Raw genomic sequence first — 15,513 nt, 5'->3', positions numbered from 1 at the left:
TATAGAAAAACTGGGGTGTAGGCCAGAGATGCAGATGGGTAAGTGGCGCACCAGATACAGAGTGAGGAGGAGAACAGACTGAAATACACTGCTGAGGGATGGTACAGGAGAGGTCTGCTGAGCCACATGGGTCACATGGCCAGAGACTCAGAGACTCAGGCTTTCCACAGTGGTAGTGCTGAGACTTAACCTCTAGGCCACAAGGGAAGTTTTTCTAAAAGATTTATTTATTTATGCATACGAGATCTGGGGTACAGGCCAGAGGTGCAGGGTGTGAGAGGATTCACCAGAGACAGAGTGGGGAATAGAACAGGCCAACTGATTGAAACACACTGTTGAGGGGAGCAGCAGAATAGAACTTGTGCTACAGTGCAGCGGAGAGCTTCATAGTGCTGTGCTTTAACCCCTTGGGCCACCAGGGAGGTCCCCCAAACTTCAGTTATTAATAATGATGTGGAGTAGCAATTGTATAAAGTATAAGCTGAGTTTATGTGGAACAATTTTCATGTTAGAGTAATATAAAATAACATTGACTATGGGCTAAGTGTATTCTAATCACAAAGTTACAAAAAGTTATGAAAAACTAAACAACAACAAAAAATAGTTATTTCTGAGCTGAACTCAGAAATAATGGTTTTATACAGCGTAGTAGTGCCATCTTTCCAGCTTGTCTCTATGTTATCAAAGTGAATATAGAAAACATTAGGTGATTCTAGGTCAGCATTTGCAGAGGTAAGGGAAGAATCATTGTTTCCTTCAATTTAGGCCTCTGGAGAGTCCTTCTTCAGGAAATAGTGAAAAAATCAATGCCAGATGGCTTTCAAGGAGATGCTGCTAATGATTCTGCTGTTGTCAAATCTCCTGTGGAAAAAAATGCCTCACAGTAAATCAATATGGCAACACAGCACTGAGACATGGTATCTCTGCACCGCTGACCTCCATAGTGGAGGAAGTTGCCCTCCTCAGTCTCATCCCCATGGGCCCTAGCAAAGACTGTTTCTATGGCATCAGTGATTTATGACTTGTTCAAACAAGCAGCAGAAATACCCCTCCCACTTTTTGGGTTATTAACCCGGCATTTTAGCCAATAAAGAAAATTCATAAATAGCAGGAGCTACTACTTATTAGAGTTCACTGGCAACAGCTGTGGGCTAATAAAGTGTCAAGTACATTATATAGGTTATCTGATTTTGTCTTTAACTTGTGAACCAGTATTATTCTTTCCATCTGAAGTTTAAATATCTGGCTGTGCAGATATTTATGTAAATATGAGGTCATGCAGTTGTGAATAGTGGGGTTGGAATATAAACAGGAGATTGAACATACACGTTTTCATTTTTAAATGCTGCACTGTATTTTCTGCTCAAAAGTCCAAAATTAAAAAGAATAAACTTCTTAAATGACCCCCTGACCTGAGCAAAACTGCTTTCATTTTTTCATAGTCCCTTTCATTGTTGTTCAAATGAATATTGCTGGGAACTTCTTTTCTGCTTATTGTTGTCCCACCCACTCTATCTTTTAGTTCAGCAAGAATAACCACTTTCCTAAAAGTGACCTTGCACCCAACACCCCTCCCACAGTCATCAGTTATTTATTAGTTCAAGGGTGATTACCTGACCCAAGCTAGACTGAGAAATCTGTTCGTAGACATTATGAAATTCAGGAAGAGAGATTTCAAAAGATAAAGAAGGAAAAAGGTAAGGAGGAAGGAGGGAAAGAAAATAAATCAGTTGCCTTCTGCATGAGCTGTAATGTAAAATCCAGAAGCTCTGTATAGTTATGTTCTTCACTGTGATAGAAGAACAGAGAAAGCCTTTGGCTGTGAGAAAGGGTAGAAGAACCAAAGAGAGAGAGAGATGAGAATGAGGGCCCTCCAATTTCCTTCGAGTGTTTCAGTCTTTCACCTATTCCTGATACCTAGCTGTGATTCTGAAAAATGTCCCAATCTTCCAGAAAGTTTTTTTATTTGCTTAAAATAGGTAAAGTTGGCTCTTATCACCTGCAACCAAAAGAGTCTGAACTAACATTTTATGTATAAAAAAATAATGCTCTAAGTATTGGTGCAAGAGTGGTGAGGGGATTCAGTGAGGGGATTCACCAGAATCAGAGTGGGGAGCAGAATAGGCAGATTGACGAAGTATACTGCTTACGGCGGGGATCAAACACACAGAAACTGCCATTAGCTTTTTTTTTTTTTTGGTCTGTTGAAAATTTTTTTTTTATTACGTAAGTTTATTTTTACATCATTTTGTACATTTTTTTTTCCATCTCGATTGTAATCCCCCGGGTTTCCCATCACCAAATCACCCGTGTGCCATCACCATAATCCTGTGCATTTCTCTCACCCCCCCGCCCCCGTTTTTGATCCCATTCCCCACTCCACCCCCACAAAATGTCTCTGGTATATGGTTGTTCATTATTTTTGTTATTTTCTCGCCTGGTCCATTATACTCCTGCTATGAGTGAAACCATCCGGTATTTTTCTTTCTCTTTCTGGCTTATCTCACTAAACATGATCTTTTCCAAGAGGGCTTCTTTTTATCCAATGCCCTCTTTGGTCATATCTGAGCACCAGCTCTAAACCCTCTCCTATGATCTATATCTATCTGTTAGTCACTTATTTCCTGATAGTAGGCTTTCCAGGCCATGGGATTACTTGGGGGTTGAATAGTTATAAGATGTTCAAAGTAACAGTGCTTTAAAAAAAATCTTGAATAAATTTCCTTTGTTGTCTGAATTAGGTCATATCCATTCTCAAAATAAGAATGGCCTCAATAACTTAGATCTGGGATCCTGAAGAAATAAGTGGGCAAGGGGATGGGCTTATCAGGTCAGCAACAGAGCCCTGCAGCTGCCAGTTTTTCTACCCTTTGACAGTGATACAATGATAATATGAAATATTATTGTTGAGAGGGATTTATAAATTGCCCCATTAGTAATTCAACTGGATTAACTAGTTGAACTGATGATATGTAGAATACTAAGGAGTTTTTGTGCTATAATTTTGTAGATAATCTCCTTCAGTCAAAGAATCCCAGACCATAATTTCAGTCAAAAGAATAATTAACAGGAGATACTCTATTGTGGAATGTAGTTTTGAATCAAGGCTTAACAGGGGACTATGTCAGCGGCAGGGAAGAATAATAACAAATTAATTTATTCATTCATTTTTCATCAAACATTAGTTGTTCTGATTTTGAAATAACTAATGTTAAGAATTTACTAACAACGCAGGTATCAGTAGTCTTGTCTGTAACCCCGATTAGGAACTCCATCTCAAACAACTTTGTAGACCTAACTTCTGGCATAAGGTCTTAAATAAGCTTACCTATACACTTAATATAAAATGGAGTGATACAGTGAGTTCTTGAGAAATCAAACCACTATTATTAACATCAACATAATTTTATAAACAAAGTCTTATAAATTATTTGAAGCAGCTTGTTTTCTTCAGAAGGATCAATGGCATCTCTATTTATGTAGTTATAAACTTTTAGTTATACGAAAAGTAAAAATGAACTAGTCTTTTAAGACTTTGTCTATACAACACATGGAAGCATGGACAATTCCTCATTTAAACTTCTGATTCTTAGTTCAACAATCAATGATGTGGGCTGGGCTTTTCCACACCCATCCACTTTGACCATAACACTTCTGGGGGTTATCATGATATATCAAGCATATACTTTCAAGGTTTATTGCTCGGTGGGCATTATCACTGCTTTGGGTGACTCTTTCGGTAGGTTCTATCATAATTTGCTGGGTGCTGGTCTGTAAGCTTGCCAGGCTGTGATGCATACACATCACTGCCTAATACAACTTTTGCCAGGTACTCTTACCATGTTTATAGGCATTACCTCTGTTACAATCACTGATGGGAGTACTTTTTTTATTATAAATCTGAACAAATATAAGTACTTAAAATATATTTTTGCTCACATCTTACTTATTTGGACACATCAGAATTTATTTAATTTTACAGTACATTTTTAATGATAATTCATGAGTGCAATAATTGACTTAACCAATCCTCTATTATTAAATATTTGCTATTATAAATAATGCTGCAATCAATATCCTTGTAGTCAAAATTTGCACATTTTCCTAAATTTTTACTTAGCTTAATAACAGCTTCACATATATCTTGAAAACAAGGAAATGGTTTCTTACGAAGTTTGAGGACTGAATAGTTTTCAGAACTCAGAAGAGCAGCTGATAAAAATAGAAAACACTAACAATCATACCATGTATACCAGCTTAATTGCCAGCTACAACAATTCAAGGAAGAGCTGTCCAGTGGCCTAGAGCAACTATCTTCCTGGCTTGATTGGTTTTGTACTGAAACACTTGCCATCAAGTAAACACCGTGGTTTTGGGATAATTTTCAGATGTTTTTATTGCTCTACTTAAATATGCAATTAAGTCATTTGAATCTAAAGAAAATTACAACTGAAGAAGTAAATGAGCTTTTATAATGTGACTGTTCTTTTTACCTGTTTAAGTACTACAGACATTAAGCAGGCAGTTTAGAGTTTATAAAATAGTACATTCCAGAGAAACTAATTAATGAAAGTTGTAACAAGGCAAAGAAAAGATTTAAGGAAGTTTCTAATGCAGAGATGGTTGTTTGATTTGCTAGGACCAGAGGACAACTCCTAGCTGAAAAATAGAGATTAGGAAAGAGAGTGCAGTTCTCAACACATGTGTTAGCTCTGCTTGTTTCCTCATGGTCAAGCACATTCTAAAATAGGGCTTACCAAATGGCAAATCCCAGGCCACTTCTCTATATGTTACTGGTCTTCTTTTCAGACTAATTCTGCTCATTATTCCACTTACTCACCAACCTCCCAGTCATGACCAGAAATAATAGCTAACATTTATATGTAACATGAAATGTCTTTACTTGAATTATTTGGTTTTATCTTCACAATAACCCTATGCTACAGTAATCTGCAGGCTAAGAGAAATCTGACTCAATTTTGTGTAAACAATAAGAAATTATAGTGGTTCATATAATGGGAAATGCAAAAACAGGATTGGATTCAGGCATGGATGCTCAGAATTCTGGCTTCATTTCCCTGCAGTTCTGTTCAACTCTATGTCAGCTTTGTTCTGAAGTTGATTTCCCTGGTGGTGGTAATGAGTGCTGCTGGCAGTTGGGGCTATGTGTGTGATCGCTGGTGTGTGGAGTGAGTAAGAGATTCCTTTTGGTTCCTCTAGCAGAACAAAGAAAAACTTCCCAGATTCCTTCATAAGTCCTAGGTATTAGTGAACTTGAGCTGCCATTATTAAAGACTGGAGGCTCAAAAACCAGAAATTTATTTTTTCATAGTTCTGGAGGTTGGAAAACCAAAGTTAGAGTCCTCTAACTGAGTCTATGACTCAGTTTCTGGTGACTGCTTTCTTCTTGGTTTGTAGATGGCTGCCTTCTCTCTGCACCTTCACCTAGCAGTGGGGGTTGGGGGAGGAGGAGAGAGAAAGTGTGTCACTCTGATGTTTCTGGGAGGGCTCTAATCCTATATGAGTGGCCCCTTCTTCATGATCTCATCAACCCCAATTACCTTCTAAAAGTCACATCTCCAAATACAAAGACCAGCATATTGGGGAGAGCTTCAAAATGAGAATTTTTTTGACAATACAATTCTTTCTGCACTTGTTCACACTGTTCAATCTGACTTGAGGCTTTCATTGGTTTTTGACTCTTCCTGGTGGGAAAAAATAGAAACCAGGGCCCCTTCATGGTGGCACAGTGAGTTAAAGCATAGCATTATAGAAGCTAGCTGCAGCTGCTTCAGCATAATTCCAATCCCCAGCCAGGGAGGTGACCTACATGGAGCAGCAGGCCCCTGTCTCACCCACTGCTCCCTCATCAGGCTGCCTGTTCTGCTCTCACTCTCTCTCTGGTGATTTCTCTCACCACCCTTGCCCCTCTGTCTTATCCCAGTTCTGTATGCATAAATATTTTTTTTTTAAAAAAAGGTAAAATACTATGATTTAAAATAAATATTTATTTGGTCTTTTGCTGTGTTTCTGGCACAGAGTTTCTAAAATGCTTGGAATTTCCTAAGCAATAAAAGCATTGGGATGATCTCATTATAGCATTTGGTCTTGTCCTTGGTGCCTGAAAATAGCTTCTGAGCCATAAAAGTGAAAAGCACATCTTGTTATTTGTAATAACCCTTTTCAACCACATCTGAGATCATGCTAATGAGTTGACTTTTGAAAAATCTTTAAGGTTGGAGGCTGGTTATCAGATAGCCAACCATGATTAGAGGGTGGGATCTTTCTGCCTTGTACATTCCCTACCCCCCAAATAACGGGAAGCAGAGCAGGGACTAGATGTTGAATAAATCACAAAATGGCCAATGTTTAATAAATTATGGCTATATAATGAAGCCTTCATAAAAATGGAGTTCAGAATGCTTCTGGGTTGGTCAACTATGTGGAGATTTGGGAGATTGAGGCACCTGGAGAGAGCATGAAAACTTCAGGCCTCTTGTTATATGTCTCTTTCACCTAACTTTTCCTGAGTTACAGCTTTATAATAAACTGGTAATCTAGTAAATAAACTGTTTTCCTTAGTTGTGTTCCTCTAGCAAATAAATCAAACCTGAGGGGGGGTTGTGGGAACCTCCAATTTATTGTCAGAGGCTCAGGTTACAACCTGGACTTGAAATTGATATATGAAATGGGGAGTGAGAGCAGACTTGTGGGACTGAATTCTGCTGAAAACTTTGTAGATGGAGCTTCTTCATCCTAGGACAATCGCATATGCGACTTAGATAAAGCAAAATGTCCTGCTTGACCTGAAAAGCAGTCCAGTCAACCAGCCCCCAAATGTCAAGATTCTGTAATGGTTTCCTTGTTCTAAATAAGGTCAAATATATACCAGCCATTCAACTCAAGCCTAATTTCCTGATTGACCTACTAGCCTCATAAGGATATACCTGAACTTTGAGTCAATCATGTCCTGTTTTGAGTTGCTGCCTCTATCCTTCTATAAACATTGTTTTTGCCCAAACATCTCTTGGAAAAACCTTCCATTGTTTGTGAGTGTTACAGTACCCTAATCCATAAATTCAATAATTGAATTATTGGTGGTATAGTGGTAAGCAAAGCTGCCTTCCAATCCATGTATCATTCAAATTCATTACTAAGTCACTTTATTTTTGTCATTTGACAACCTGTGGGATCTTATGCTCCATATTCAGATAGTGTAGGACATCCAGTTGGTATTCCAGAAATGCTTGGTGTGTAGGAAACCTGTACATCTGCTGTCCCAGGTGAGGTAGTATTGTAGCAGAATATTGAGAGCAGAAAAGACACACAAGTTTCTTCTTTACAGAATGCATGGATTCACACCCTATCTGCTGCTCACTGGGTTAGTTACCAAGAAAGAATATGTACTTAAACCCTCTGAGTCTCATTTTCTTCTTTGTAGATTGTGGATATTAATATCTATTTGCAGGACTGTTCTGAGAACACAGAATCCATGAGACAATCTTGACAGTAATTAAAAAATGGGAAGTCCTTTCAAGACTTGAAGCCTCACTTCCTTTTTCTTTCATCTTCCCAACTTGAAGTGGTTACTCTTTCCCTAACCCATCAAAACAAACAAATAAAAAACACAGCTAACACAATAAGCTAGATTATTATTATTTTTTTATAATAAGCTTGATTGATTGATAACTCTTCTGTTGCTGACTTGGATTGCTATTTAAATCTCTTAAGCTTTCCAATTAGATTATAAGCAACTTGCAATCTCTCCTTAATGAAGCATAGATTTTGCACATATATTTGGGAAAAAATAAACACCTAGTACAACACTTCCTCTTCTTCATATATAGTTAAAATTATTTTAATATGCCAAGTAAGTAGTAGTCATTCTTGACTATGAGGTTGAGAATAAAAACAAGACATAAAAAGACTAAATCTGCTCTTCCCACCCCACAATTCACAGGATAGCAGGAATCTTTGTTATTCTGACATGGAATGGATGAAGAGTGACTTTGAAATTCCCAGAAGGGGAGCTTGCTTACATCCCTACAGCTCCCCTCTTGCCCACTATATATCAAGCAGTTTTCTGTAGTGACTCCTGTTGTAAAAGTTGTTTTTCTTTTCTTTTCTTTTTTTTAAAGATTTATTTATTCATACAGAATAAATAAACAGGCCAGAGATGGGGAGAGTGAGAGGATTCACCAGAGACAGAGTGGGGAGCAGAACAGGCAGATCATGAAGTACACTGCTGAGGGGAGCAGCGGGCGGGTCAGGAGAGGTCTGCCTCACCATGTGGATCTCCTCCGGGGCAGGCGGGGATCGAACTCATGCAGAAATGACTTAAACTTCTCAGTGCAGTGCTTTAACCAGCTGCGCCACCAGGGAGGGCCAAAAGTTGTTTTTTGTTATCACTTCATGCCAAGAATGATAAACTTAGCATCTTAACAGGACTCTGTTGAGAATGCAGTTAATGATATTTATAATCCTTTCAACCCAACAGACATCGAATAGTACTGTCCCAAGCCAGTTATCCATACTTCTGCCCCTGTAGCACTGCCTTGTATTTTCTTACCCCACCTTGAACCTGTCACTGAAACCCAGATTTGATTGGTGAATGCATGTCAACATCAAGCAACAGATCTCCCAGCCATTGATTCTTTGCCTGAGGAGAGTGGCCTTTGCTCTCTAGATTGGGTTTATGTTGCTGGCTGAGTCAGACTCTTCCCCCCTCCCCCCCTCCCTTCCTCAGAGTGGGATTGGGGGTGGGGTGAGTTCAGAGCTAATTCCCATGAGTAGTACCTGTTTTACTTTGACAAAATGACCATGTTTCCTGAGATAAAGTGCTACTGTTAATTCAATTATCTGATTAAAGTACAATCAGTCCTCAAATAAGGACACTGACACCAGGGAGCTTTACACTATCAATTCCACTTAGGGTATAATCTACAGCATCCCCAGCCCTGCATGAAGCAGGTCATCAGATCAGAATGTTTTGGGGAGTTAAAATAAATCACAACGTTGCCTTGGCTGTGCCTCCCCAGAAGTTTTCCTCCCATTCCACTTCTCTCTTGGGAGTGGGGGTCATGTCTCTCTATCTCTTGGCAAAGTATTGGACTTGGGTTTTTCTGATTCCTAGTTTTAGGTACCACTTAACACCAAAACACTTTCCCAATCATCTGGCTATCATTAAATTTTTTTCTTTAGTAAAAGCATTTACCCTAGGTCATAGTAAAAGTGCACACTGAAGGGAAAGGATGTCAATTCTCTCTCTCTCTCTCACACACACACACACACACACACATTGTTTTGAGGTTATCAGAATGCTGATATTTCAAAAGGATATAAGCTTTAAGGTAGAGGTTACCTGAGTATCATTTGTCGAAGGGTTATCAGGATAATTTCACCCCTTGAGGATATGATATTTCTGATAAGAAGGATAAGATTATAAGAAGTTAGTTTTAAAAAATCTTTATCAAAGTAAGTTAAATGCCCACTTTCTGATCTGTACTTCTTGGTCATCTCTCCATTTATGGTAGTCCAGGTAAATTAAATTCAACAAACACTTATTGAAGCTAGCTTTGTGCATAATATTATCCTTGGCACTGATGATACCAAGAAGAAACACTTTCCTGGCTTTCAATCAACACAAAACCTAGCAGGTCACTCAAGGAAGAATTATACATTCTGCAGAACTTGTTAGCTGGCCAAATCAATCAAAGTGTCAACATGTTGTTTTGATTTTGTTGAAAAATTATATACATGTTATTTGAAAAGCAAAAGAATTACACTAAAAATGATTTACCACCCAAGTGTACCTAATAAAAGAAAATAAGCTATACAAACTTTTTTCAAGAAAATTCCCCAGTAGGTTCTAATTTTCCTGTCTTCTAGAGATTTTTTAGTTGCTAGGTCTCAAGGTATGAAGTACCTAAAATACAACTAAATAAAAATTTATAGTAAAACCAACTGCCTAATTCCCTCCCAACTCTTTTAGTAGAGAATAGAATAAGAATAGAATGGGATATCCTGTCCATGCTCATAAAGCCAGCAGACTGCCCCCTTCGTATGAGAAACACTCTGCTTTTCTCTCAGGACACATGGATCCAGGTAAGCAAAGCACCAATGGGCACATTTAGAAGGAACAGAAGCAAATACTTTCTAATTACTAAGTTTTCAAAAAACAGAATGGTCTGACTTGATAGGTAGTGAGTTCTTTTTCATTTTGACTTTAAACAGTCAAAACCAGATAAACTCCCCAAAGGAGTGCTAAAAGACGAAGATGCCTCTCTCTCTCTCTCTATATATATATAATACACACACACACACACACACACACATATACTACACATATATGTAGTATTTTGCATATATATGCATATATACATATATGCATGTGTATATATATATACTATACACATATATATGTAATATATTTTTTAAAGATTTATTTATTTATGCATACAGAACTGGGGTATAGGCCAGAGGTGCAGGGCTGGTGAGAAGATTCACTAGAGAGAGAGTGGGGAGCAGAACAGGGAGATTGAGGTAGTACACTGCTGAGGGGAGCAGCGGGTGGATCAGGAGAGGTCTGCTGCGCCATGTGGATCACCTCTGGGGTGGGGATCTAACTCATGCTGAAGTGACCTTAGCTTCTTAGTGCTGTGCTTTAAACCCACTGCACCCCCATGGAGGGCCCAATGCCTATATATGATGAATTCCTGGGAGATATACTGGACTGAACTTAACAAATAGCTCCTTTTTTCCTGACCTCTAAAATACAGTTTGGAATATTTACTAAATAAAAACTTTCTTGGGATTGGAGGGAACTTAATAAAACAAGAGGTTATCTATAGGATTACCCCAGGTTTGGAAACTCAAGGTGGTATTAACACTAGGATTGCTCACTGGGTTTGCGGACTTTGCCAACTACAAACTTACAGCTGTTTGAGGAATGATTACGGTCAGGCTGAAATACTGTTGCTTTAAAAAAGACAGAAGCTAGGACATTATTCAAGCTTTTAGAACAAAGTTTAAATTCCAACTGGGATTAGTGCCTAGGTATTCATCAACATTCCAAACAAAAACAAACTAAAATTGAAAACAATCTGTTGAGATGAAAGAAATAAAAGAACCATAGTTTGTAAAAACATACTTTTAATACTGTTGTTATAATGTATCATTGATGACAATTTAGATACAATTCAATATTTTCTTCCATTTTAAACAGCACCTTATCAGCAATTTAAAAACTATTTGGATACTGTATAGTTTTTCAAGTACTTACTTGGCTTGGTGTCCGGAAAACTAGCATTCTTAGGCCTAGAACTCCAAGTTGTAACGAAATACTTCTCATAGTATGAGATCTTGCAACTCCTCCCTGAAGAGTTCATTCAGCTATGTAACAACTGCTTTTTTTTTTTTTTAAAGATTTATTTAGAGACAGAGTGGGGAGCAGAACAGGCAGATCATGAAGTACACTGCTGAGGGGAGCAGCGGGCGGGTCAGGAGAGGTCTCTGCCAGCCCTCTGGTCACCTCAGGGGCAGGTGGGAATCGAACTCATGCGGAAGTGGCTTTAGCTTCTCAGTGCAGTGCTTTAACCCACTGCGCCACCAGGAGGGCCTTAACAACTGCTTTTTTAATGCATTATTGAAAAAATCTAAATAAATAGATTATATTTTCTGGATCCATATCCTGTGTCTGGCACTGTTTTTCACATGTACTAACTCATTGAAGAAAGTCTACTTTATGGGTTAACAGTGTTAAGACGGACAGGACTTTTCTTTATAAACAAGTCTTTACCTCAGTGATATGTTGAGGGGAAATGATCTTTGGCTTTTTGTTTTTTTCTGTGTGCCTATTTCTTAAGGGATTGTCACATTTGACTTTACTTGAGCTTTCTCCCAGAAGCTTCAGAGGAGAGGATTTTTTTATTCAAATACTCCTAAAACACATTGTATCAGAACCTCAGGACCCAAGAGGCTAAAATATTAAGGCATACTCTTAGTGATGCTTACAGACCATAAAGTATGAAAACTACACAGAGTTCTCTCTTTTAAGTTATAAGATGTACTGACTGCCCCTTTGTTTTCTCTTCTTGGAGTCCTATCCCTCTCAGGGCATTCCTCCTTGTCCATGGTTCTTCAATTCTGTTTCTAGTAAAACCGAAAACCAGCATCATCCTGAGAAAACATATTTGGAGATTTCTTCCTGTATTAAGATAATCTACATATTGGGAAAGAGATGGAATAAAGGATCACCATCCTTTATTAGCTTAACTATTAACTAACTTAATAAAGTCAAGTCCAATGAAAGAAATAGAATGTCAAGCAATCACTATTGCAAATACGTATGTTTTTCAACATTTGAGTCTATAACTTCTTTTCCCACAGATATCATTTGCAACTAGCAGCGGCTTACAAACCCAAATGTTGGAAATCTTTTGGTTTCTACTATTTTTCTTGTCTAATAATATTGCTTATCCATCCACCTATTCATATATTACTATTTTTTTAACAGTATATTTATGATTAAAATAAAACAAAAGGATACATAATGAAAAATAAATGTCTTTCCCCTAGCAGTCCCAATAATCCTCTGTGGCTAGTTTATACTCCAGATATACTCAATGCCTATCAAGCATACAAATGAGTATGTAACCTTGCTTTTGTACACAAATGAAGGCATACAGTATATAGTACATCTTGCTTTATTAGTTGAATAATAGCTCACATCGATTAGATTGTTGCAAAGCAGTCCCTATTTATGTAAACAGGAGTCACTATGTTAAAATATAATGTTGATGTTGGTCTCCTTTCATTTCATGGGTCAAAAGATATCTTGCAAAGACACTGCAATATCTGATTACTATGCAGAGGGTTTTCAGATTTCCCAATATAGTTCCTCCAAAATATGCTTCACTATCACCGAGAATTATTCGACCCTATGCTATTACTTCAAGTCACCTTAGGTTGCTCTTAGGTGAATGATTGATTCATTCAACAATACTGAACACTTTACACATAAAAGGAAGATTAAAAGGATGCATATGAATTGCTAGATTACACACAAGTTATTTTGCTAAGGCAATGTTTTTCAACTGAAAGCTATAATTCATGGGTAGGATATAAAAATCAATTTAGTAGGTTAAAAATTCAGTGTATATTGGCCCTCCCTGGTGGCGCAGCGGGTTAAAGCACTGCACTGAGAAGCTAAAGCCACTTCCGCATGAGTTCGATTCCCGCCTGCCCTGGAGGTGACCACATGGTGTGGCAGACCTCTCCTGACCCGCCCGCTGCTCCCCTCAGCAGTGTACTTGGTCGATCTGCCTGTTCTGCTCCCCACTCTGTCTCTGGTGAATCCTCTCACCCTCCGCATCTCTGGCCTGTACCCCAGTTCTGTACAAATAAATAAATAAATATTAAAAAAAAAAAGTTAAAAAAAAAAAATTCAGTGTATAGGGCCCTCCCTGGTGGTGCAGCGGGTTAAAGCACAGCACTGAGAAGCTAAAGCCACTTCCGCATGAGTTCGATTCCCGCCTGCCCTGGAGGTGACCACATGGTGTGGCAGACCTCTCCTGACCTGCCCGCTGCTCCCCTCAGCAGTGTACTTGGTCGATCTGCCTGTTCTGCTCCCCACTCTGTCTCTGGTGAATCCTCTCACCATCCGCATCTCTGGCCTGTACCCCAATTCTGTATGAATAAATAAATCTTAAAAAAAATTCAGTGTATATTAGAAAGAAAAGATAGAAATATGTATAGTGCATACAGAAAAAGGGAATATTTTGAAGTATGTGTATAGCACTGGTTTATGATAAGAAATACCCTTAATTGATATCACAGTAAAAAATAAATAAAATAGAAAAACACCATACTTAAGTGTATTCTATGGGAAAATAAGTCCCTTGAACCTTAATAAGTAAGTGGCTATGGTTGAATAAGTTGATAAACTCTGAAAATCCAACTTACTTTTAGAGAGTCTAAATTCATAACAGTATATAGTAAGAGCCCAGTAAACTTCTGCAGTGAGGACATCAGGTTAAACATTTTCCAAAGACATTTTTCTATATGGTAGGGTTAGTGTCTAGTAACACCCTCAAGCACTGCTACTGGAAAAAATACACTTTCATCTGTGCTGTCATGGCTGCTGGTTTCCACAAGAAAGTTATCATCGCTGTGTGCTAACTCCTGTTCCCAGGGATGATCCACATTAGTCTAACTCAGCTTATTACAAGATATGATTATAATGGGTAGATGTGGAGAGGTAGAGGCCACTGATAGTAAGGAAACAGGTCAAGAATTCAGGACCTAACTGTTACCCCGTATCTTGCTTTTGATTATTCATTTAAATTTTTCATTTAGATTTTTTCAGGTCTGTGTCCAAATTTCTTTTCAAGCCTGCTCCATTTAGGTAATGTTAAAGTTACTCATTTCGGGTCAGAGTACAGATCCCAGGACCTTCCCTTTAAAATTCTTTTTGCAGCTCCAATGGTATCATGTGAGCATTATGAGTCAAGAGCCATCAAATCTAACAACTGGGTATTAACTGGATTGAGATACTGTAATCTTGGTCAAGCGGCTTACATCTTTTGTGGCTATTGTTACCATACTTAAAGTAGGGAGTTTGGGCACTAATTTTGGAGACCCTCTCCTGAACCAATTTGGGGCATTATTTAGTTTTCTCTATACTTACCATAATCCTGAAACAATTTCTCTCCAGGTTTTCTTTCCTTATCCATCCTTATCTCACTTGCCAGTGTTTCTCTTCATTATGCATTGGCCTAACTGCTACAGCCATGATGGTGAACAAGTAATTTTTACATACTGTTTCCAGTAATCACCTGCTTGGGGAAAAAATGTGATTCTTAACTTTGTCTGATCTTGGACCAAGTGGATTTTCCTAAGGGCAATTTTTTACATGACCACTATCATTACTACAGAAAGCATTTATTCATTTCAGAGGAACTGATACTTAACATTAGAAAATAGATCATGCTAGTTTCTGTTTGGGATGTTTCCCTCCCCCAAAAACAATGTGCTTTGTTCTCTTGGTGAAAAATCGTGATATTAATAAGTGCTGCTACCATACAACAACAGCTGGCCTTATTATATTCATGCACTGAATTGAGTAAGCCCTTTCTAATAGAATTCTGTTCAGGCAAGAATCACTCTGAGCACCTGATTGCCTGCTTTTAAATTGAGTTAGTTGAAAGTGGCTATGGATGCTAATGTAACTATTCCTTAAAAGGGCACAACACCCACTTTAAGTCTTAATATCTAATATACTGAAAAAAGTAATACAAAAGTAAACATCTCACAAACCTTTAACTGTGTTTTCTGCAAGTTATTTTTTACAACATACAGAGAAATAACAAACAAACCAAAAATATTCTGGTTTTTCATTTAACATCATTCAGAATTATTTTGCAGTGATTTCTACATATATCACAGTTACTATAATATTTAGTTTTTAAAAACTCCTATTTGTTAAATGACATCAAAAAGTTTATTCCCCAGATG

General features: G+C 38.0%; 1 long non-coding RNA gene across 1 annotated transcript in view; it reads right to left on the bottom strand.

Moving 5' to 3' along the window:
* Positions 1–14,718, bottom strand: part of LOC105853713 — a 16,607-nt gene extending 1,889 nt beyond the window's left edge. Inside the window, exons 1-2 of the long non-coding RNA XR_001145498.1 lie at positions 14,687–14,718; positions 9,362–9,421 (exon numbers count right to left, since the gene is read on the bottom strand). This is a non-coding gene — a long non-coding RNA (uncharacterized LOC105853713). The remainder of the gene's footprint in view (positions 1–9,361; positions 9,422–14,686) is intronic.
* Between the last annotated feature and the right edge of the window lie 795 nt (positions 14,719–15,513).

Source organism: Condylura cristata, unplaced genomic scaffold (assembly GCF_000260355.1).
Source record: "Condylura cristata isolate star-nosed mole 26May11 unplaced genomic scaffold, ConCri1.0 scaffold00016, whole genome shotgun sequence".
Lineage (NCBI taxonomy): Eukaryota > Metazoa > Chordata > Mammalia > Eulipotyphla > Talpidae > Condylura > Condylura cristata.
Note: the sequence above shows the minus strand (reverse complement) of the source record. Positions and strands in the feature narration are given on the sequence as shown.